This window comes from Melitaea cinxia, chromosome 26 (genome assembly GCF_905220565.1).
Source record: "Melitaea cinxia chromosome 26, ilMelCinx1.1, whole genome shotgun sequence".
Taxonomy (NCBI): Eukaryota; Metazoa; Arthropoda; class Insecta; order Lepidoptera; family Nymphalidae; genus Melitaea; species Melitaea cinxia.
In genome coordinates this window covers 3753127-3778767 of record NC_059419.1, presented here as the reverse complement: position 1 = coordinate 3778767, position 25641 = coordinate 3753127, and the positions used below count along the sequence as shown (strand labels likewise).

Genomic DNA, 25641 nt, shown 5'->3' with positions numbered 1-25641 from the left:
TCCACAAGTTCGCGCCGTAAATGGCGTGAACTCATATGTGTTGCCCATAGTCATCACGCTGGGCAAGCGGGCTGCTGCCCGTCTTCGGCCTGTGTTTTTCAAAGCCAGCAGTTGGATGGTTATCACGCTATCGGCCGGCTTTTTAAGTTCCAAGGTGGTAGTGGAACTGTATTATCCATTAGTCGCATGTTACGACACCCACGGGAAGAGAGGGGGTGGCTATATTCTTTGCTGATGCGAATATTTGGTATACATTAAAATAAATCTTAATGTATGTATGTGTATATTCGAGTATATAAGGTGTTCGACAGCTAACTGCGTAATCGTGCATACTCTCACACTGTACTTACTATGTTCATTAAATTTATTTGTATGATACTAATGAGATACAAATTGTTTACTAATATATTTAGTAATATTGTCTAACAAGACTGAAAGTCAAGCAGAAAATAGATTTAAGAAACTTTCATAAATTTAAGGAGAGTTAAGAATATTATTTTTTACGGTAAACAGCCAGTTGAAAGGCTGATGGCATAAAAATAAAATGATTACCTAGTAGTGGAGCAGTAACTTTCAATTGAAAATCAATTACCTAATATCGCATGAAACATCTAGTGTAATAAATAAATAAATAATCAACAAAAATAGGCTCAGCGCTAGCGTGTTTAAATCAATGAAAATTAGCTATTAAAATTGTAAATCATTTGAATCCCAGTTATCAAATGTAAATAGCGATTGTGATCAAATTTCTATAAAACGACGGGTAAATCAGTGATTCATTTAAAAGGCATGGAAACAGTTTAAATGATTCATTGTTAATGTAATAACAATTATTTTTTTTACTTTGTTTTTGTATCCTTAGGTACATTTCAAAATGTGTACATAATATACCTACATACAAGAGAACAGAAATGTAGGTACGGTTCTTTTTAATATATTAGTTTTAATAGTTTTAATAATTAGTTTTAAATTTTTACTTAAGGTTTATATTTATTGTTAGGACCTACCTACTCGTATATTGAGTGAAATGAATCAGGTTGTTATAATCCAATTGTTAGTCAAAGGTGTCTTGATCTGGCAATGTTCTATAACATGTTATTGTACCTGTGAGCTACGAATTTTCAACTTTGCACGCTGGTGAAATAGGCTTCAATCCTTATGTGTATTATATTTAATATAGCCTATCATAAGGACCGGTCGACTAACGCCACGTTTTTTGTGAATACATATATATAATTATTTTTTTGTTCTAAGAATTAGAACACGAGTAAAACGAATAATCTAATTTAGTGCAATTATTTTGAAGTTATAAGCGTATATATGTATATAGACTAATATGTATTAGAGATTTATTTTTATTTATTTAGGGTTCTTCGAAGAAGGCTTCTTATATGAGTCAGATGAACCTTAAAGCATCTACAGGCTGCAGCTCAAAATAATTAAGTATAAGATGCGATGTGATCCTGACATACAGAAATAGCTAAGGCCTTAAGTTTACTGCCCTTAAGTTTTTGCGTCTCGCTAAAAACACCAACACTTACTTAGCTCTAATATCACTTTAATCTTAACTCCGAATGCCTTTGGACTTTATCAGTTACATTAATGGTAATATATGAGTAAAATAATTTAAAAAATTTGAATTCGTAAGTATATTTTATCGAGAATCGATTTGTTTTTTTTTTTTTTTTCAACTTGTTTAGTACTTTTATATAAATAAACATATATCATTTTAGATTATGTTAAGCGCAGTTGTTTATTTTTCTTTAAAATATAAGATAAATGTATTACAACTAAAAACAGCTGTAGGTATACATTTCACATTGATTTTTCAATATATTTTTTTACGCCACCAAAAATTTATCAAGATCATTTTACTCGTTCACTCTCGTTTTTCTTGTTCGTTCATTTAAATCATTGTAAACATCTCGCTTCAAGGAAACAGAGAAATGGAAGTAAATTTGTTATTCTGTTAGACTCAGATCACAAAACTAGTTTTGCTTTTTTCATAGACACGTGTATAATTTGTTTTTTTACTTAGACGAGCGTTGTTAATTTTTTTTTAAATAACTATATGGAAAACGAGTTTGTTTATCTAGAGGCGACATTCTCAAGATAAGCACTAATCACACTATAAAAACATTTAAACAGCTTAGATGGTCTTTTGATAGGCTGTATAAACTCAGACTGATGAGTCCGAGTTTATACAGCCAAAACCATAATCTGTGAGTTAGTTAAGTTAGGCATCAACGTCAACGACTAATAAGTCTCTCTTCTTCGTTTCGTCGACGATATCGTCATCTCTGCGGAGACGTTGGATGAGCTAGGCAAAATGCTGGGCGGCCTAAACGAGTTCTCTCGACGAGTTGATCTCGGGTCGCTATGAGTTTTGACCAAACGAAAGTTATGTTTAACAACCAATTCATATCGAGACCGGTATCGGTCGATGGTGCCCTTCTAAGTTGTTCAGGATTATGCGTACCTTGGCCACACCATTCAACTAGGCCGAAACAAATACGAGAAGGAAACTGATATGAGGATTCGTTTGGACTGGGCGGCGTTTGGCAGGCTTCTTTGATTGTTTACTTCGAAGATTCCGCAATGCTTGAAGACAAAAGTCTTCTAGAGCAACTACGAGAACTACATAATAACTTAAAACTATTATTATTTACACGTTAATATCGCTTCAGCCTGTAATATCCCACTACTGGGAATAGGCCTTTTCCCCGTATAGGAGAAGGATCAGAGCTTAATCCACCACGCTGCTCCAATGCGGGGTGGCGGATATATTCCCTACTATGAGTAACGATCGCTATCAGGTGTACACGATAACAACCGGGACCGACGGCTTAACGTGCTCTCCGAGGCACGGCGGCCGACCCACAAGGACTGCACAAACACCCAGACCACGTCAAACACCTGTATGGTCAATACAAATGTTTGTCATGCGGGGATGGAGCACGCAACCGTCTGCGCAACGGGTACAATCCATGGCTGTAACCGTTGCGCCAACGCGGCGTCAACGTTGATATCAATTTCTTTAATTATATTTAGCAGTGTGTAACGCGAACGTTATAACTAAATGAGGTTCACACGTTGAGAACTAATTACCTGTATTAAATTTTTTTTTTTTTTTTGTTAACAACTAACACAAAATTGCTTTAAAAATCATCGTTAAATGTGTAATGACAAAATGGCGTAACAGCAATTACTAAACGATCGGCAATGGCATTATTGTCGTGTTTAATTTTTTTAAACATTTTACTGTAATTTATTTTATTGTGGCTTGAAACGGTCCTTAAATTACTTATTCGTATTTTATGCTATTTAAATAGATAATATGTTATTTTCGCCGCAACAAGGTTAAGATGCGGAATTAAAAAATTTGTTCTTTTTTTTATACAACGATAGACTTGCGTTTGACCACTATTTCACCTGATGATAAGTGAAAATACGGTCTAAGATAACCTATTCACTCGCGACTTAAAGATCCCCAGGTTATAATTTTCTGGAAACACAGGACCTTCTAATGTAACCTTGTATTGTCAGTAATGGTATCTGGTAGTTGGTAATTTAAACAATGTCACAAATTAAATTGCAGTTATGTGTTAAGTTTAGATGATTGTGCATGATACATAAAACAATTTACTTTTAATTATATCGTTATAACTAAAATAATGTTCATAATGCACGACACGTACGGCTCTTGAACCCTTCTGTGTTCAATAGAATATTAAAACTATTTCTACTATTGTGATAGCATATTATTGTTTAATTTTCAATCGTTTTGATGCTCTGTTTTCTCGTACTTATGTACAAGCTCAAACTTTTACATGAATTTAATAACATACTTTCTAAACATAGTACACAATTCTTGTATAGTTTATTACAACATATATTAATAATAATAAAAAATATATTATTATCAATTATTTGTGTAATGTTCTTTATATAATTTATAAGAATATATATGTATATATGTCATCTCGTATTTGTGAAGATATGTTTAACATTAACAAAAATATATCATCACCCAGAATGCAAAGGCTGATAAAAAGTGGTAAGAAAAATAACTGTTGCATACAGTTTCTTCTAAAAGAAAAATCTTAAAAGTAAGAATATAGTTATATAAGGATATAGAATAATAATATTATCGTAACGACTTAGTATCTTCTATATATTAAAACGTGAAGCAAAAACTTTGTACCCCTTTTTACGAAAAATGCGCGGATGGAGGAGAATAAAATTTCGTACACTTATAATTTATGTAAAGAACGAGTTCAGAATGCTATTTTTTTTTAAATTGTGCATAAAAATATATTAAATCGATAACAAAAAAAAAAAAAACAGTACTCATACTATCCCGTGTCAAATACAGTACATGTATAATATACTCTTTTGTTGATTGTCTAAATCTGTAGTCGAATTGAAAAATTAAAAAAAAGGTTCTTTATTTTCATTACTTTTTGGTTTTATTATTTAAAATTTTTAATTATGGTCGAACTTCGACCACTGCGCGATCACTAGTTTTTCATAAATTGACTAATAATGAGGGAATAAACTCGGCACAAAATATCAGTCCTAAAGCTTTCCCACTCTTTGCTTTAGTACGAGTATGTCAGATAACAGGTGTATAGTGATTTTAGCGTACCCATAGATTAATATAGTTAACACCTTTAATAAGTTACTTGACCTACGCTGGTCAACTTATATATGAGTAAATGGTGATTTCAGTACCCAGAAATCTTTCAATGACTGAATGATGTGTAGTCAAATCTCTACTAGCTTTAGAAGCGTTTCTTGTGATATGTAAAAAGTATTTATCGTTTAATATATTGTGCAATACCATTAATAACAAATTGCGTCGATATTTTTTATCATTTATTTTTTATTAATATAATAATTATGGTAAAACATCCTGGTTATCGTCGGTTCTTCGGACTATCGTCTAAATTGTTGATACAAAGCAGCCCTACAAAGGTAACAGGAAAATGTATGTCCTTTGTTATATTTTTATCAGTTTACTGGCCACGAATACGGAAGATATCGCAACAATAGTTCGATTATTTCACACATTAATATATGTATATATTTATATAGTATCAAAGAAGAGTATCTTTGTTTGTTTAGTAGTCATACAGATTGTTTGCGTTGTAAAATCAGTCTATTGAGAAAATCTATAGGTAACGAAATTCTACGTGGTATGATTATACGTGTCTTCCGTTCTTGATGTGCTGAATTATGCGTGCATTCTTTTTTGAATTATAAAAGTGCGTTCGATAAAAGACAATTTTTTGTAATTTTTAATGAAAAAGAAAAACATTATTTCATCGATTTTTTTATATAATATATCGACGTTTATAAACGTGTGTAAAAAACAATTTCGTGTTTTATTAAAGTAAAAAAAAAGTTTTTTTTTAATGTGACTGCATAACGAAGTGGCAAGTGCACGTGTTGCTCGTATGACGTCTGCCACGCCTCTGTCACGCACTATAAGGTTGCATATTAAAAACGGCTCACACACAGAACTGCACGTCAAGATGAGAAGTATTATCTAATATACAACATATGAGAACGCACTTAAGAACCTAATCAAGGCACATTACTAACGGTAAACGATATCACTAAAGTACAAAATGTTTTGAATTAATAAGAAATACAAGTAATAAAAACAGTGGGACAAGTCCCAAGATAGAGAAACAAGTACAAGGCTTTCTACCAGACCAGAAATAATAATCAGTGCAAATATCAATATCTGCTTCTAACGGGAATCGAGTCCACAACGCCAGTGTTTAGTAAACGTACATTTTAGTATTATCGTAGTTGTATTGACACCAGAACACTTCAGCCTGTAATATCCTACTGCTGGACATAGGCCTCTTTCCCCATGTAGGAGAAGGATCAGAGCTTAATTCACCACGCTGCTCCAATACGGGTTGGCGGATATATTCCGCTCGATGGAAGTAACAATCGCTATCAGGTGTACATGATAACAACCGGGACTTTACGTCCTTTCCAATGCTATGGGTGCTCCGATCCACAAGGACTGCACAAACACTCAGACCACGGCAAACATATGTATGGCTAATACAAATGTTTGTCATGTGCGGAGATCGAACCCGCAACTGCCAGCGCAACAGCCACGAACCAATGCTGTGCTTGCGCCAACGCGTCGTCACCAGAAAGTTGCTTATCAATTATATTTTCTTATAGTATAATTATTATAAGCGCAGTGTGTGCGTGTGTGGGTAGTTTTTTCCATTTGACATTGGCGACATGACATTATATGTGTCAAATTGACAAAACTAAAACACATAAATAACTTATATCTCAATTATATGTCAATTTTGCGAACCTTGAGACGAGTGTCTGTTTGATTAGATAGGTTAATTCTTTCATTCGCATCATTATATTGTTAGGAATTCTACATTAAGCCTTCATCTTATATTTATATGAAATTACAAATTAAGTTAAACTTAATTTTGGTATAGTGGCATAAATAGTTTTAACGCTGACATTTATGTATTATTTCTAAAATATTTTGCTTCTGATCTGGGTGTGTGTCCTTGTGAAGCACCCTACCTTACCTCGGACCACATAGACAACTGATAACTTTCTTTACATTAAGAAATAATCCACCAAACTGTGACCAACAAACATGTACATATACTTTTATCTATTGGATACAGAATACGTCAGATAGTTTTATCAACATCAAGTGAAACATAGCTCTGCGCAAAAAACATCAAAGCATTGTAATATTAGGTATATTTACGCATATTTTTTGCGTAGAATGGTAATTGTTTTATTGCATTTTGAACGCTGTGTCAACACGTCATTTCTTCATAAGAAAAGTGCGCAGCCTATACGAACTAGTCAATAACTCAAAAAGTATTAAAATGAACATTTATGACATGAAGATTAGATTTACTTGAAATTTATTTTAAATGACTTATCGGTCATGCGCGTATATTGGCAGTTAATCTTTATCGATTAAAGAACATACTGTAAATGATACCTTTTGATTTACAACAAAGGACTTTTATTTGTATTTCATAGACCGCGATATGTGACATGTCGATACATGTAATGTAAGGAACTCAAGGACTGCACCGAATTGCATAATTCTTGAAAAAATTAACAGTCACGAAAAAAAATTGTCAGTACTAAGTTTCCCGAGTCAGCTAGTTTAAGATGTTTATTGTTGGTCACTGAGCTCTCGTTTAGGGAGTACGCATAGTATTTATAAGCGCCATATGCATATGCATGTACATATGTGCACCGTGTTCACGGGTGCACTGACCTGGCATCCGAGAACATATCTCGTTTTACACATAAATCATTACTTAAGCTTTATTCATTTGCTGTTTGCAAAAAATTACCTCATTTAAATTTGCATAACATTGTATTGGCGTGCAATCAATAACTAAATGTTATGATAATATTTACACGCTTCTTAATTTTATTTATATAACTCTATATAACACTTATATAAATAAAACCATTGTTCATATAATTATACTATTAAATTATTGTTACTAGACGTAAAAGATACAAGTGAATACTAAACAACCATAAGCCTAAGCCTATAAATCTTAAAATTCACCAATTAGTCATAGATACTACTTAAAAAAATGCAATCTATGGAAGAGAACGACTTAATACGGTAATCATTACAGTTTGTATACCTTTGTCACGCACCTTAGATATATCCGTTTCAAAAAAAAAAAAAAAAACATAAAATATCATTTCTTTTTTTGTACAGATCTATTTTGTATGCAATAAAATAAGTAAATAAGAAATGCATACGAAAACAAATAATTTTATCTTTTGCCTTTAAACAAGTTACGTATTACAATTATTAATTTTCATGTTAGTTTTATACAAGAATAAATAATATTCTAACGATATAATTGTTATTATTTTATCTGCATTTATTGCTATACGCTCCTGCGCCGGTGGCATTCTGTTCTTCGTTGATAAGCTATTCAATGTTAGATTAAAGATAAAAAAAAGACAAATTAAAAACATTTTTACGGCCTTGCTATATTTATAATAATTAAAAAATGCAAACTTATTTTAACGTAATAACAATTTTTTTTATACATATAAATTAAAATTTATTTTATAATTGAAATTTTCGTAATTGTCTTACAAAAAATATATGACTTATTCTTTTTTTGCTTTTTAAACGATTTTTTAACATTTAATTTGTAACATTTTGTTGCGTTATGTATAGTGACGTTTTTGAATACTGTTAATAAGTTGGTTTTTTGTTTTGCGTAGATTGTACTATGTTCGTTTTTCAAATTGAAATGAAAATTTTTAATTACCTTTTACTCACGAATACTTCTTTAACCAAAACCAAATTGTAACAAAAAATAATTAATACATCATTCGTTATCTAAGATTTGCGCAAAAGATTATATTTTAAATATTTATTTACAAGAACATTTCATCAGTTGTATAAACTAATGACTTAGCAGTCAATGTTTGTCTTGTAATATTTATTTAATACAAGATTCTCATGCTCTCTTAATATCGTGTGTTTTTACTAGCACATAATTAGTTAAATATAGATTTATCTCGTTTTTTTTCCGAGAAATTATATTTATTTATTTCCTTCAAATAAATATTTCTTTATGATGTTAAGATTGGGACCGTCTTTTTTAAGTTTCATGAAATGTTAGAAGCCTAAAAATATGTTAAGAAAAACGAATTTCATGCTTTATTAGAACGATAGAGCCTAAACAATCAAGTTCGTTTCGGTGCGGCATCGCACAAAATTTTCTATACTAAATTAGATACGGTTTTTGTAGTGGAAATCTTATAACTAAAACATTTTTGGGAAGTTTAATTTCGATAGACAAATTAGAAGTGGCGTTACTTTATAATCTCTACGCATTATTCTATAAACAGTGGTAGTAAAATTCATGAAGTAAAAATATTTATTTAAGCATTAAATAATTATAAAGTCTAGGCGAACTTCATGAAAAATCTACAATAAAATCTAATTTTTTTAAATTATTAACAAAAATGTAGGGTAGCGAAATAAATACACAATTGAAAAAATTACTACATTTTAGAATTAGGTATATTACAGAGGGCCAATAATTACGCTGTTCAATAATTATAACAAATGATGAGATTAACACAATAAGAAACACAGACAAAGTCGGGGCCATCAGCTATCTTTAACATAGGCATTGTATAAATTGTAATATATATTCATTTTTATAAATAGACATTTTCAATAATATTTCAAACACGAACATGTTAAGTTTTTATTGTTTTGTGATAAAAATACATTTCCACTGTTAACTTATCGATGTTTCGTAAACTAGTGATGTAATGTATTCTTAAAGTCGATAAATCGAGAAATTATATTGATGTAGAAATTGAAATTATGAAATTTATTATTTTCATTGAGTATTACAATAATACCTATGATAATAATATGTATAGTTGAAACTATAAACTATTTATTTTTTGTAATAATTGTGTTTGCTCACAAAAGAAAGTAAACCGACTTTATTTACATCGATCAGTAATACAATGTAACGTCAAGTAAATACGCATTGTTATAGAAAATTCAAAAACTAATAGTGGGTAATAAATTAAAACGGGGCCATGTGACAAGCACTAGCTAAGTAAGCTAAGTAATGTATATGTAGTGTTTATATGAATGTATAATTATGTGTATATATGTATTACATGTGTATATATATGTATTATATGTGTATATATATGTATTGTTTGTAGTATATTTACTTATTTTTATATCATATAACTTGTAAACTCCATGCCAATTCTTTATCAACTATTTGTACACTTCCCTACCGCTTCTCATTTTAAATGCCCTGTCCTATAAACCCTAAGGTTGTCTGGAAGAAATCGCTCTTAGCGTTAAAACCGCCTTGTACATCTTTCTTCGTATGTATCCCTTTTTGTGACATTTCTTTGTAGTGTACAATAAAGAGTATTTATTATTATTATTATTATTATTATTACTAGCTATCGATTAAAACAAGAATTACCAAAATCGGTCCAACCAATAAAAAGTCGTGAGGTAACACACATAAAAGATACAGTCGATTTGATAATCTCCTCCTTTTGGACGTCGGTTAAAGATTAAAATATTAAGTAATAAAAAATTGAAAATGCATTATTTGTATTTTTCGATGCATTCATTTTAAATGACGTTTACGTGCAATGACGTTGACGATGCAATAATTAGTTTCCGAATAGATGGTCGCTGCTCATTAAGCTAATATAATATTGTAAATACACAATTTATAATTAGTTTTAAATTATTTTGACGCCTATGTTATAGTAGATCGAACTTGATATTATTGCATTTATTATTATTTAAGCATTTATTCTTAAAATATCTAACGATTATAAAATGATTATTGATAATATGACCATACTCATTAATAATTTTGCTGCATCACTATACAGCTTAAGTTATTAAAGTTTGTGTTGTAGAATTTTCGGCCCGTTATAGCTAACTTCTTATTATGTACTATGTTGAAACTTTATTGCACAATGTAATTGGAATATACCAATAATAATTAGAACTAATTATTACCGAAAAATAGACATTAGTAGATATTTCTTCCCAGTACGTCTTTAGTATAATTGTCGTTGGTTTTTTTATTATTCATTAGTAAACTCGTTATCAGCTTACAAACTTGCGTAGCATAATCGATATCATTAAACACACATTATTTCTATTAAATTGTTGTAATATTAAAAAAATATACCTTTGTAACTAATGATATAGCCTTAAAATATTTCTTTTCTCCTTTGGTGTACAACAAAGTGTATTGTTATTATTATTATTGACTAGTCAGGTTTTAATTCTAAATCAAAATGTGTTTGACTAATATGACGGAAAATACGTACGATATTTAAAATGTTGTGATCTGGAAAAAATCTCTTCGTATTATCCAGTTAAAAGTTGCAATAAAATCTTTTTGGGTGTATTGTTTGTAACTGGTTTTGATACCATGAAAAGGTGACATTTTAAAAATGAAATTAAAAAATAAGGTAGTAAGTAAGGTAGTAAGGTAAGATAAATTTTAGTTTTACTTGTAAAAAATGGAAAATGCGACTCGAGCTGCGAAAAAAAAAAAATTGTGACATTTTTGGGCCTAATGTAGTAAGTATCAGGAGAGTTGGGCAAAATTGGTATGAGCGTTTTCAGTCAGGCAATTTTACGATTATACGCGACGACATTTTTGTAAAAGTAAAGCTAGATCGACATTTGAGTAGTTATATATAGCTGAAAATCTGCGAATCAACTATAAAACAACTTTGACCTATTTGAAAAAGGCTGGCTGAACAGAAAAAACAAAAAAAAACATGAAACCAACAGAATCGAATTTGAAAATTACTTTATCATCAAAATCGTGTAATCCAAGTTAAATGAAACCGCGGGCGGAAAATATTTTAATGATAGTCATAGTAAATATAAAAAGTTTGCAAATATACAATTAAGTTCAATTTATCTTTTCATCAAAAATGTTTTTGTGTATTAATTACACGTTTATACTGTACTTACGTATTATGCATATAAATTGGAAGTATTGAATGAAAAAAAATATATAAATTTTAATATGTAAAAAATTCAATTATCTACTGCATTTTCTATTCAGTTTTAAATAAATAAATAAAAAAATAAGAAAAAGATTTAAAAAAACAGACTAAAATTGACTTTTCGTATATTCTATGATATTACTGACATGTTAATTTATCACATCACTAATTGTTAGAAACAAAAATAGTAAAAAAGTCGCACTAACGAAACGCATTATAAAACGAAAGGTTTCCTTTTTTTATTGAAGAAATTTATGCCGTTTCTTACTCCAGCCTCTTTGTAAAGCATACAAAAGCGAGGCCACTGGCCTTTGTCGTTAACGTACTATTAATATAAACTAAAAACTATTAAAAATTAAATTTAAGCACATTAAAAAAAAAACATGCAAAAATATACTCACTTGCAGTCGTAATTCCCAGCTTTCTTATTACTAATATCACAGGATTTTATAAATTTAAAATTAAATATATATACACTTATAAAAAAAAAACACTTTATTTACAGATAATATATACACTGGCCAGTTTATTCTTTTTTTACCCCATATAGTCTTTATTCTTTTCTGAATTCGAAATGCAATTACATTTTTCGCGGATTTGCAAGGGATCGTGAGTCATAGAGTAACAGGTGTGTTTAGTACGGCGTCTGCTAGCGAACTGTCGTCGAGGTGTCATTCTTTCGCTTAATATCAGGTGTAGGGCTCCATCAGTGATAATGATAAGAATACATAGCGGCGTCTCGTTGGTCGAGCTAGGGGGTTTTTCGAACTCAGCCGGCATTGGACCGGTTTGAAAAAAAATACCGGTCAACGATCGAAGTGCGTGTGAATCTGAACTTGACGGGTTTCGGGATTAGGGTTGCCATTTTGTTCGTGTTTATTCATTTTATGAACATATTCGCTTAGTAGTAAATATACTGTGATATGTAATGGTTTTTATTTTATTTTTATTTAAACATACTCGAAGAATAAAATAATCGAGCGTACAATTTTGTTGTGTAGTATATAACGTTGTTAATTTCTGTGCCTCTTGTATTCTATATTTAAAGCTTTGAAATAGAACAAAATTACTTAGATACCACTGTATATTCATTGTACGGGTTATATAACGAGAATTATGATAGGTTAAATAAATAAATATAAAAAAACTTTTCATACTCAACGGCCTTCAGTATCATTTTCTTCTGTGTTGGAAGCCCGACAACACACAATACATAAGCACAAACGCCCGAGGATCATCTATATGGCCAATATTAATGTCTGTCATAAGCGGAGATCGAACCCGCGACCGCCATCACAACAGCCAGTGCCGTGACCGCTGCGCTAACGCGTCATCAAATTAAAATAATTAATAATTGATAGTTATCATTTGAATAGGACATATTCTTACAATGACTTGACTTTTCGACTTCAAAAGAATGTTGTTTTGTATTAAATCATTACTTAATGTAATATTTAATGACAGTGTGACGAAACTCTACAAACGCTAATCTATTTCTCGCTTTCCCACTTTTTATTTTCAAATTTAAACTAATGATTAAAACTACGTTCATACTTAGACTTAAGAACACTGACCGTTTCACCAGTTTTGGATAACCGTTTGACGGATGACGGTATCCGACTGTTGAATGTTTTTGATTCATCTTTTTTTTTACTATTAAATTCTGCTATATTCATGAGACATTTTTATTCGCATATATTAATTTTAAAGTAATTTTTGAAACGATAAGTAATCACCAATGTATTATATGCTTTAGTATACCTTACCTTACTACCTTATACTTTACCTGATACCTATAAAAAAACCTTCTCCGAAACACGCTGCATCTTATGGTATAAGTATTACTCCAATCGATTCAGTAGTTTTTGCAGTATAACTGAGAAAAAAAACGGGCTCTCCATTTATAATGTATTTGGTACAGTGCATACATGTATCTATTTTCAAGTTAGAATTGATATGGTATAAAATATAAAACAGATTACAGACCAAGGTCGCGGTTACAAATCCAAATGAAAACGTATAAGTTCTATAAAAAAAAAATAGATTGTGAAACCTTTTTTTATGAGACTTTCATTGAAAGTAAGTACTGACACAACATGTGAAGTGTGTAAATATTGTGTTTTATTATCTGTTTATAGATTTAAAATATAATAATTTAGTATAATTAATGGCTGATTGAAAATTTTATTTATTAGTCTTTTATTATGAAGTATTTGAGTCTTAAAAGATATATTATTTTCAATTATTAATAGTAATAAAGTTGTCTGATTTTGCACGTTATTCGTCTTCATTCAGCCTGTAACATCCCACTGTTGGGCATAGGTTTCTTTATCCATATAGGAGGAGGATCATAGCTTAATCCAACATGCTTGGCGGATTTAATTGATTGACAAATTGCATTAAGCCTTTTTTGTTACTAATGCTGCACTGCTCATATACGTCATAGCTTCATGTAATATCGTCTATTCAAATATATTCGCAGATTATAAGCCTTTTCGATTCGAAGATTAAAATTAAATCTGATCTTAATTTCAACTACATTTTTGCATATTTATTTTTTATTTAGGGAGCCTATTTATCGTTGTAGGCTCTAGATATAACAATGCACATTACAACTCAAGAAGGCGATGGGAATAGTATCAATTGTTACAGCGTCAATTATTTTTAATATATATATATCTATATATATATATATATATATATATATATATATATATATATATATATATATATAGATATATATATATTATATTATATAATAGTTTAAGTTAAAAAAAAAACTAAGATCAAAAGAAATATGTATAGTTTTGTTGTTTGTTTTTTGTTTAGATAAAGATAATACAGTCTCAAGTGACATAACGACACGCGACACGCTACAGATAATAAAAGCTCCAATTCAAAAGCTTAGACCACACATGGGTGCTCGCAGTTAGTAACAACTAGATTCGTTTATTTAATAGCTGATCTGATGAACTTTGTACCACCATATGTGTAATCGTTTGAGAGTTTTGCACGTATGTAAATTTAGGCGTAACACTTTTATTTATATAGATTTGATAAGTTTGTTAATATATCTATGTATCATTTTTAATCTGATTATATTTGCAAAGAGTGTCTTAAATCATCATTACAGCCTATACAGTCCACTGCTGGACATAGGCCTCCATAAGCTTACTCCAAAAATAAGGTGAACACATGAGTTCACGTCTTAAATATTGTTCCCAATTAATTATTATTAGTAACTCGTTATTTACCGGAAGTTAGAAAACAAAGTTTCATTGAGTAAAATTAAAAATAGCGGTTTTCATACAAACTTTTAACCCTTAATTTTATCTATTTGGCGGTAAAATATCTAAAATTCCATTGTGAAGTTTATTTCCTTAGTGTGTGCTTACACACTAAACTGACTCTATTATTGTTATCTGTGTGTGTTGCTAAGCCCAAAGGAGATTGACATGATCACACCGGTTTGGATGTCTGTCTTTGCGGGTCTCCCCATCGTGCCTCGGAGAGCACGTTAAGCTATCGGTCTCGGTTGTTATCATATACACCTAATAGCGATCGTTACTCATAGTAGGGAATATATCCGCTAAACCTACAGTGGAGAAGCGTGGTGGACTATGCTCTGATCCTTCTCCTATATGGAAAAAGAGGCCTATGCCCAGCCGTGGGACTTTAGAGGCTAAATCGCTTATCTAATACTTTCTAGAAAAACAATTACAGTCACAAAAAAAAATACATTTAGAAAGTTTTACAGTTTGAAAAACAGAACAACGTCAATCAGGTCAACTTGAAAATGGAAAAAAAATTAATGAAATTAAAATTCTTATTTTGGATGCACAGTTAAAGCCAGAGATAGTTATTCTTATGTCCTAGTTAACAAGGCTTCATAATTACTGTTATAATATCAATAGTAACTCGATACGTTAGCAACAAAGAACTTTTAAAAGTAAACGGAGATTGTTGTAATTGTTTATCTCGAGTATAGAGCAATGTGTAAACACGACTATCTATATTTTTTAGTTATAATCACTTTCAAAATTAATTAATGTTTTCGGTAAAAAAAATGATTTTAACTCCCACTTCAGCCTAATCCACTGCTGGACGTAGGTCTCCAAAAGTTCGCGCCAAAAATGGCGTTAACTCATGTGTTTTGCCCGTAGTTTCACCACGCTGGGCAGGCGGGTTTGTGACCGCAGAGCTGGCTTTGTCGCACCGAAGTCGCTGCTGCCTGTGGTTCAAAGCCAGCAGTTGGATGGTTATCCCGCCACCGGTCGGCTTTTTAAGTTCCAAGGTGGTAGTGGAACTGTGTTATCCCTTAGTCGCCTCTTACTACACCCGCGGGAAGAGCGGGTGTGGCTATATTCTTACAGCCGTAACCACACAGCATTTTAACCACACCAATTTTAACTTAGTAAAAAATATTTTTGAACTTAATTTTTGTGTATGTTTTGTTATATCACTGAAATATATATAATATTTATATCTCCAAAGAAAAATAGAATGTTCTTTAAGCTAGTTTCTATTATGGTAACAGGTTTTAATTTTTATTATTTAATTTAATTTGATGTTGTTAGAATGTTGAATTTATTAAAATTTATTCAAGTTATTCAGAATACATAATTTAAATAAACATTTGAACTAATTTATCCGTCAGTTTTAATGTAACAAAGCGGAGTTTTTTTCTAGTTTAACTTAATAAAATTAGTATTTATTAGTTTGATTCAATTGGGAATCATTTTTTAAGAAAGACTGTAATAAAATACTACGGTTCATTGATTACCAAACCATTCACTTTAATTAGTTGTTACATGCATGCATGGTTTTACATTTACATGCATGGTGTCATCCAAATATTTTTCTAACATCAATAAAATACGCAATATATTATTATTAATTTTTTAATTATACAAGTATAACCATTGGTATGATTCGTTGAATTTAATTATTATTTATACTAACGTAGTAACCCTACCATGATCTCGCAGATCGGACCTTTACCCCTAACCGGTTTAGTAGGTATGCAAAAATTTATCAATAAGTCTGACAGACTAGCAGACACTTTTTGCGATTGTCGCTAAGTCTAGAAATTATTATTATCAAGCTTTTGTAAACAACGTTACGTCTAAATTTATTTTACTCTTTTATGACTGAGAAGATGTGTGTGAAATAGTAACGCAAAGATGACACTGAGACCTGCCCCGAGAGTGACGTTTACCGTGAAACGTCTCTTGCGAGAAAGAGAAAAAGATATTATCAAATATCACAGTAATCGTTTTTAAGTCCAGTTTCACAGCTGACACTTTTTGAACTAAAACTTCTTTACGTACGCTTCACTTGGAGAGCTTGGTGAATGCGTGACGGAGCGTTATGATAAGTGTGATCGGGCGAGGCGAACAGAGCAAGAGAGAAAGGTGCGAGCACACGTTTTCTTTCTCGCTTTCTCTCATAGCCATTTACGTTCCGTATATCTAAGACATATTGCAGGCCTGTTGTGCAGAAGTTTTACTTCAGTCGTGTGGTCTAAAGCACATATATTTATTTTATTCAAAACAAGTCTGTAACTGTTACCTCTCAAACAAATGTCATATTTAATTAAGACAATTTCTTAGAATGTTTGAAAGATTTTTCAAAAAGACGACACTGTGTTTATGTACTTTACTACCATAGTGATTTTCATATATTTTACCAGAACAGTCACTTTTATTAATAGCTGATCCGACAATCGTCCTGTCTTGCGACGCGATACAAGTTTCGTTATAAATAGAAAATTCTTATCACCTAGCGCTATAAAATGTGCGTTACGAACTTTTGTCATACCTATAAAATATACACAGAAAATACTCAAAATTGGCCGACCCGTTTTGTAGGAGTACGGCCACAATCACGGGGACAGGAGGCTTATTACTTGTTGCAGGATTACATAGTTGATAAAGATGTGTGGACTTAGTGACGCTGTATTTTATGCAACATGTTATTAATTTTGTACTAAAACACAGTTTATATATTATTTTTCAAAAGAGTAACTGCGCAGTTTCTCGCCGATTCTTCTCTGCAGAATCTACATTCCGAATCGGTAGTAGCTTTACTTCTACAAATATAATAATTGATTTTTAAAGTTTTAATTTGTAAAATGACGATTCGGAAGTGCTCTTGGAGCCTATTTGAATGAAGCTGTTTTTGTTTTTGATTTTGAAGAATATTTCTTAGTAAATCTTTTTACCTTTAAAGTCATGTAAAATTATTTTATGTTTATCCGATCTAAATGAATAAAACTTGTAAATAATTACTAAAAACTGGTTATTTAGCATTATAATGATTTTTTATGGAAGGAAGAGTTAATGGGAGCCAGGTGGACGACTGGATAGAACACGTTATTTCATTTAAAAAAAAATTAAAAATTAACACATTTAAAACTCTCGGAGGAAAAATAATGTATTACGTAGCTCTAAAAATGACTTCAAAGTTAAAAGATGGCAAAAACGAGAGCATTAGTGTCTCTTAAACACCGAAAACGAGCGTAAAAGCTGGAGCGCGCTTGAACAATGCCTTATCATGCTATTACAAAAAAACTTAAGACCATAATGGTCACTGGAATGATTATCTAGTGATAACGACCGTTTTGGCTTACTGATAATTGATATGCCATTATATTTCATGGTGAAGGTTAAACATTCGATTACTGCTTTAGAGATAGAGTGCTAGAGATCTTCTGTTAGTACGAATATTGGTTTAAGTTAAAAACATCCATGGTTGCTCTCAACACTTTTAATTCTACGGGACTTCCCGCGATTTTCATTTGGAACCTATGATGTTCTAGTGACGTTGCAGACGCCATAACCACGGGGGCAATCGTATATCGGTTGCCAGGTCATCTCCGAGAAAAATTTTCAAAGAAAGAATTATTATTTTTAACTGACTTCAAAAAAGGAGGAGGTTACTCAATTCGACCGTATATATACATTTTAATGCATGTTCGGGGATAACTTCGTCGTTTATGAACCGATTTTGATAATTCTTTTGTTGTTGGAAATGACATATCCCTGATGTGGTACCATGATAAGGAAACCAGGATCTGATGATGGGATCCCCGAGAAATCCAGGGAAACGAAATTCCGCATAACTTTTCACTGGGTATACCAATCTTGATAATTTTTAATTTAATCGAAAGCCGATGTTAATCATGTGGTCACGTTTAAATTTAATCGAGATCTGATTACAACTTTACCTGCGTTGTATTACTTGTCGATATAATTGAAGTCGGTTTTTTTCGTTTGCCTGCAAACACTAGTGCTAGTTATTGATATATGTATTAAGGACCCTACACCTAATGTGTTTATAACAATGTAAAAATATGTATATTGTTAGTATGCTAAAATAAATAAATAAATAAAAACAATTATTACTATCTTTTATTTAGATCAGTAAATCGGTCCGAAACTAGAAGAAATGAATCACTAGTTATGGTATGTTGTTTATTCAATCTCAGTATAGCGTAATAACCTGAAATGGAAATAATAGCTCACGTTGGTAATCGTTTTCAACAAAAGATGTTAACAAAAAAATTCAATTCGCACAAAAATTCAAACATTAATGAAAATTATCGTTTAAATAACAAAAAAAAAGAATAATAGTATGAGAAAAAAACCCAGCCCATGCTCAAAGAATGTCGGTAAACGTCACAACTAAAATTATGTGGATTTGAACGATAATATAATCTTTATCGGGTGTCTGTGGCATTAAAATTTATGGCTTGGTGACAACGACGTCACTATTACTAAACGTTCCTATTGTATCGTGTAAGCAGCAAATTTTACATTTAATTGGGTGCTTTTTTAACCCCCAACGCAAAAAGAGTAGGTAAGTTTAAAGTGGAGGTTTGACGCCAATGTTTGTCTGTGCAACGTATCGCTCGAACGGATGGACCGATTACGATCCGAGTATTTAACATTGAAATGCAAGAAATGAAATCGAGTTTTGATGCGGTTGTTCTATAATAAAAAATAAATAAATGTCTCACACGCAACGGCTTACACTAGGATTTAATCCTGTATTGGGAGTCCGTAAACACACACTACACAAGGACAAAACCCAGACCACGGCAAACATCTGTATGGTCAACAAATGTATGGTAAAACCGGGAGAGATGCCGCAGTGGGATAGATGCCTCATGTTCTAAAAACCTAACATCCCGAACTCACAAATAAAAATTAATCGCATAAGTAGGAGTCGAAGACACCTCGTACCTCAGATACCCACAGATATTCGTGTGGCAAGGACGCGTTTGGATCGTGTGTGTAATTTTCTCCGTGGCGAAATTTACAAACACGTCAAAGTTTTTAAGGTTAGTATTTAAGGTTGTATAATTTTATAAATAGTAATAAATTCCGTTATATTTTTTATCACGTCTATATACTGGGTCTGATTGAGTCTGCATATAGTTGTAAATAGATGCTATTTTGTTTATAATTTATTTAAAAAATACGTGGGCATCTATCCCAATCACAAAGGATAGTTGCCCTGATTTTTTGAGGTATAGGTACCTTAGCACTCTTACTCTTTGGCATCTATCCCTTCATTCACCATATACAGAGTAAGTTTATATGTATAATTTTTTTTTGTGTCTGTTATATTTTTTATGTATTTACGTATATTTATGTCTGGATGTTTTACTGATTCTAGCAGAACTATGCCACGAAAATATAAAAGAAAGTAAGAAATGCGAGCTGGAGTATGTTCTTGGACTATAGAAAACCTGCAGTCAGCTTTCGATGAGAAAGTATGATTGTGCAATGTGCATGTTGACACTTGATATGAATATTTTAGACCAACAATTAAGAATTTATAATTTTGTTGAATAAATGCTTGTAAAATTTAATTAAATATATATATATCATGTTGAAACTTAAGAATTTATATTTTAGTTAAACAAAAGCTCTAAAAATTTAATTAGGTATAGTAATCTGTGTGATATAAAAATTATATTCTAATTATAACAATTAAAAGATATAAAAAAGCACAAAATTTTTTCATTGCTATGGCCCATGTTTCTTGGAGACAATCGATGTTTTAGGAGTAGAACTAACTTAACCTAACCTAACATTTGGTTTGGGTTTTTCGTTTACACGGTTTAAAGGGCATCTATCCTACTCACTATTTTCATGGTGGGGCAACTATCCATATAGGTAGGCATCTATCCTCAAAAAAAAGGGTTCACGAAAAGCTAATTTCTGCTTAATCTGCATTGGCTAGGTTGAAAAAAAATAGTCATAATTCAACACAAAGGATTGAGCTAGCTACATTAATAAAAATTATTCGTATAAAAATCATATTTTTAAAAATAGGTGGCTATTTCAAAAAGTGAGGCATCTATCCCGGTTTTACCCTATGCGATGTGCCAGCCAACCAGCAACCGCCAGCGCAACACCACAATCCAGCGCTGTGTCAAATATATATAATACTAGCGACCCGCCCCGGCTTCGCACGGGTGAAATGCTGATACTAAACATACTATAATGTCTTTATATACAACGTTCACAGCTTTTTTTAATTAGATACTACTCTTGATTGATAAATTATGGTTTTAGTCTAATCCTATCCAACCTAATGTACTTACTATAGATGCGGTTTAAAAATTAACCTTAATACCGACTAAAGTACGAACATACAATTTCGAAAAAATTCCGAATACCGCCGCAACCGTTATGTCATTCCATTTTAAATCTGTAATCCCTTCGAAAATATTCATTTAAATTACACGCTGGTAAGAGCCATATCGATTTATATCAAATGCACAATGTATTTATGGTACTTAATTGAATAAGGATTAATGATATATTGCTTAAAATCGCTTCGTAAATAAGCCACTACTTCTCGTAAAAACTCAAAGATAAAAAATGGATATTATGGGTTATCCTTATGATATACTAGCTGACCCGGCGAACTTCGTATCGCCTAACACAAACTTTATCGTATGGTATTAAAGTTCAAATTGACTTTTAAGTATTATCACAAATCTTTTGTATGGGAGTATAGAAAAGTGTTGTTTTTAGACTTTTTCAGGAAATTAAAATTTTTTTTTTTTAGAATTTTTCTCTCCGTAAGAACCATCCTCGTACTTTAAGAAATATTTTAAAAAAAGAATTAGCGAAATCGGTACAACCGTTCTCGAGTTTTGTGCTTAGCAACACATTCAGCGACTCATTTTTATATTATATACTAGCTGTGCCCGCGGCTTCGCCCGCGTTGAAATTAGTGTGTCACAAAGTTTTCCCGGCAAACTTCCAGTGAAACTCTCATCAAAATCGGCTTAGCCGTTCCGTAAACCTTCCTCTTGCCAATGTGGAGCCCTCTCTCCAATGGTGAAACCGCATGAAAATCCGTTCAGTAGATTTTGAGCGAATCGATCACATACACTTTTGAGGACTTTGTTTTATAATACACTAACTGTTGCCCGCGACTACGTCCGCGTGGTTATGAAGATATGCATTACTATTAAGATGTTTAACGCAAATTATTTTTTTATTTTAGTAACTTCAAACGCTTATCAAACTGAGCAATTTTTTAAAAGGCACAATTTAGTATAATTTAAGAGTTATTTTTATAAAACCTCTCTATACACCACATTTTTAGTTTTATTTTCAGGCTCTATATGTTTCATACAAACTATCAACCCCCATTAAACCCCCTTAGCGGTGGAATATCGTAAAATCCGTTCTTAGCGGACGTCTGCTAACTATAACCTACCTCCCTGCCAAATTTTATCTTTGTCTAACCTGGATGGATGGGCCCTCCAGCGGTTTTTGAGTATTCGTGATGAGTGAGTTAGCGACCTTTCTCTTTTATATATATATATATATATATATATATATATATATATATATATATAGATTAAGATGCATTATTTGGACACCTCGTTCTTAGCGGATGTCTATGCCCTATAAGAAGCCTATCTGCCAAATTTCAAGTTTGTAGGTGTTATAGTTCCAGAGATTTCGTGATAAGTGAGTAAACCTAACATCCCCCGTTTTAACCCCAAAAGGGAGTTGATTTCTAAAGATACATTATTTGGACACCTTCTCGTCATCTATAAGGTATACATTTTAAAATTCAAGTCTCTTACTTCAAAAACATGGGACTTTTACACAAACTTCCAACCCCCGTTTTACCCCCTTAGGGGTCGAATTTCTTAAAATCCGTTCTTAGCGGATGTCTATGCCATATATGATGCCTACCCGCTAAATTTCAAGTTTGTAGGTGTTATAGTTCCGGAGATTTCGTGATGAGTGAGTCAATCTACCATCCCCCGTTTTAACCGCAAAAGGGAGTTGCTTTCTAAAGTTACATTATTCGGACACCTTCTCACCATCTATAGAGCATAAATTTTAAATTTCGAGTGTCTTACTTCAAAAACATAGGACTTTCATACAAACTTCCAACCCCGGTTTTACCCCCTTAGGGGTCGAATTTCGTAAAATCCATTCTTAGTGAATGTTTTCGCCCTATAAGGAGCCTATCTGCCAAATTTCAAGTTCGTAGGTGTTATAGTTTCAGAGATTTCGTGATTAGTTAGTAAACCTACCATCCCCCGTTTTAACCCCAAAATGGAGTTGATTTCTAAAGATACATTATTTGGACACCTTCTCATCGTCTATAAGGTATACATTTTAAATTTCAAGTCTCTTACTTCAAAAACATGGACTTTCACACAAACTTCCAACCCCCGTTTTACCCCCTTAGGGGTCGAATTGCGTAAAATCCGTTCGTAGTGGATGTTTACGGCATATATGATGCCTACCCGCTAAATTTCAAGTTTGTAGCTGTTATGGTTCCGGAGATTTCGTGATAAGTGAGTCAATCTACCATCCCCCGTTTTAACCCCAAAAGGGAGTTGCTTTCTAAAGATACATTATTCGGACACCTTCTCACCATCTATAGAGCATAAATTTTAAATTTCGAGTGTCTTACTTCAAAAACATAGGACTTTAATACAAACTTCCAACCCCCGTTTTACCCCCTTAGGGATCGAATTTCGTAAAATCCATTCTTAGCGAATGTCTTCGCCCTATAAGGAGCCTATCTACCAAATTTCAAGTTCGTAGGTGTTATAGTTTCAGAGATTTCGTGATTAGTGAGTAAACCTACCATCCCCCGTTTCAACCCCAAAAGGGAGTTGATTTCTAAAGATACATTATTTGGACACCTTTTCATCATCTATAAGGTATACATTTTAAATTTCAAGTCTTAATTCAAAAACATAGGACTTTAATACAAACTTCCAACCCCCGTTTTACCCCCTTAGGGATCGAATTTCGTAAAATCCATTCTTAGCGAATGTCTTCGCCCTATAAGGAGCCTATCTACCAAATTTCAAGTTCGTAGGTGTTATAGTTTCAGAGATTTCGTGATTAGTGAGTAAACCTACCATCCCCCGTTTTAACCCCAAAAGGGAGTTGATTTCTAAAGATACATTATTTGGACACCTTTTCATCATCTATAAGGTATACATTTTAAATTTCAAGTCTTACTTCAAAAACACGGGACTTTCACACAAACTTCCAACCCCCGTTTTACCCCCTTAGGGGTCGATTTTCGTAAAATCAGTTCTTAGCGGATGTCTACGTCCTATAAGAAGTCTACCTGCCAAATTTCAAGTTTGTAGGTATTATAGTTTCGGAGATTTCGTGATGAGTGAGTGAACCTACCATCCCCCATTTTAACCCCAAAAGGGAGTTAATTTCTAAAGATACATTATTTGAACACCTTTTCATCATCTATAGAGCATACATTTTAAATTTCAAGTCTCTTACTTCAAAAACATAGGACTTTCATACAAACTTGCAACCCCCGTTTTACCACTTTAGGGGTCGAATTTCGTAAAATCCGTTCTTAGCGGATGTCTACGTCCTATAAGGAGCATACTTGCCAAATTTCAAGTTTGTAGGTGTTATAGTTTCGGAGATTTCGTGATGAGTGAGTGACCTTTCGCTTTTATATATATTATAGATTACATATACCATCACGGGCTTTTTTAAGTTGTACAATACTGTAGTATATTATTTTGATCTATCTCGTAGGGTCAGCCAGCGAGGCTGTGTTTGCAATGTAAACGCAAAAAATGTGTTTATTTACGATATCACATTAGAAACCTCTAAAATTATCAGCGTTTCTCTACTATTATATGCATGTATTATACATACAACCCTTCTTATTGAATCACTCTATAATATTATATTAGAAAACTGCATCAAAATCAGTTGTGTAGTTTTAAAAATCTAAGCATACATAGGGACATACAGACAGCAGGAAGCGACTTCGTTTTATACTATGTAGTGATTTGACCAAAATTTATCCAGCAGTATGAATTGCATTAGTTTTTTTTTTTTCAAAATTATGTATAGCATTTTCGTTTTAAAATAGTTTATCATGTAGGGTTTTTTTTTAAATTTCATATTGATAAGTAAGGATAACAATTTGAAAATTATAAATCATCCTCCTTTCTAATTCAATACAGTAAATTTTTCAAAATTTCTACAAAAATATGTAGTTGACCTCACGATAACTTGCATCGTTAGAGCTAAATTTTAAACCAGTTCTTGAAAGCTCTGCGGTACTGCACCGACCTTTGAGGCTTTAATTATAATGCTAAATATCTAAAAGTAAATCTATACAGATCTTTAGAACGGGGCTTTCCAGTCCAAAGCGGAAAATGGATACTCCGCTTTGGACAGGGCAGTCCCACTTAGGCTTTCTTGCTATCCTCAGCAAAGGTAAAATGTTCCACTTTCGTAGACTTACCTATAGAATATATTTAACCGACGTTAGCAAATAGGAAAAATAATTAGAAAAAGGGTCGATTTTTTTTATCTAATACTCAACTAATGAAATGGATATTTCATTAATGATTTTAACTATAAACTCGTCTGTTACATTTACATGATGTAATAAAATATCAAGAAGTTTGTTTTTAAATAAAAACTTGTTAGCCAAAGCTAATCACAACGTTCAATATAATCAATCAAATTTATTTTATTATTATACTAG

General features: G+C 32.0%; 1 protein-coding gene across 1 annotated transcript in view; it reads right to left on the bottom strand.

Annotated features, from left to right (window-relative positions):
* The window catches only part of LOC123666558 (solute carrier family 41 member 1-like), a 71828-nt gene extending 59791 nt beyond the window's left edge, over positions 1–12037 (bottom strand). The window contains exon 1 of the mRNA XM_045600669.1: positions 12000–12037. The gene's annotated coding sequence lies outside the window, so the exon portion shown is untranslated. The remainder of the gene's footprint in view (positions 1–11999) is intronic.
* Positions 12038–25641: the final 13604 nt, after the last annotated feature.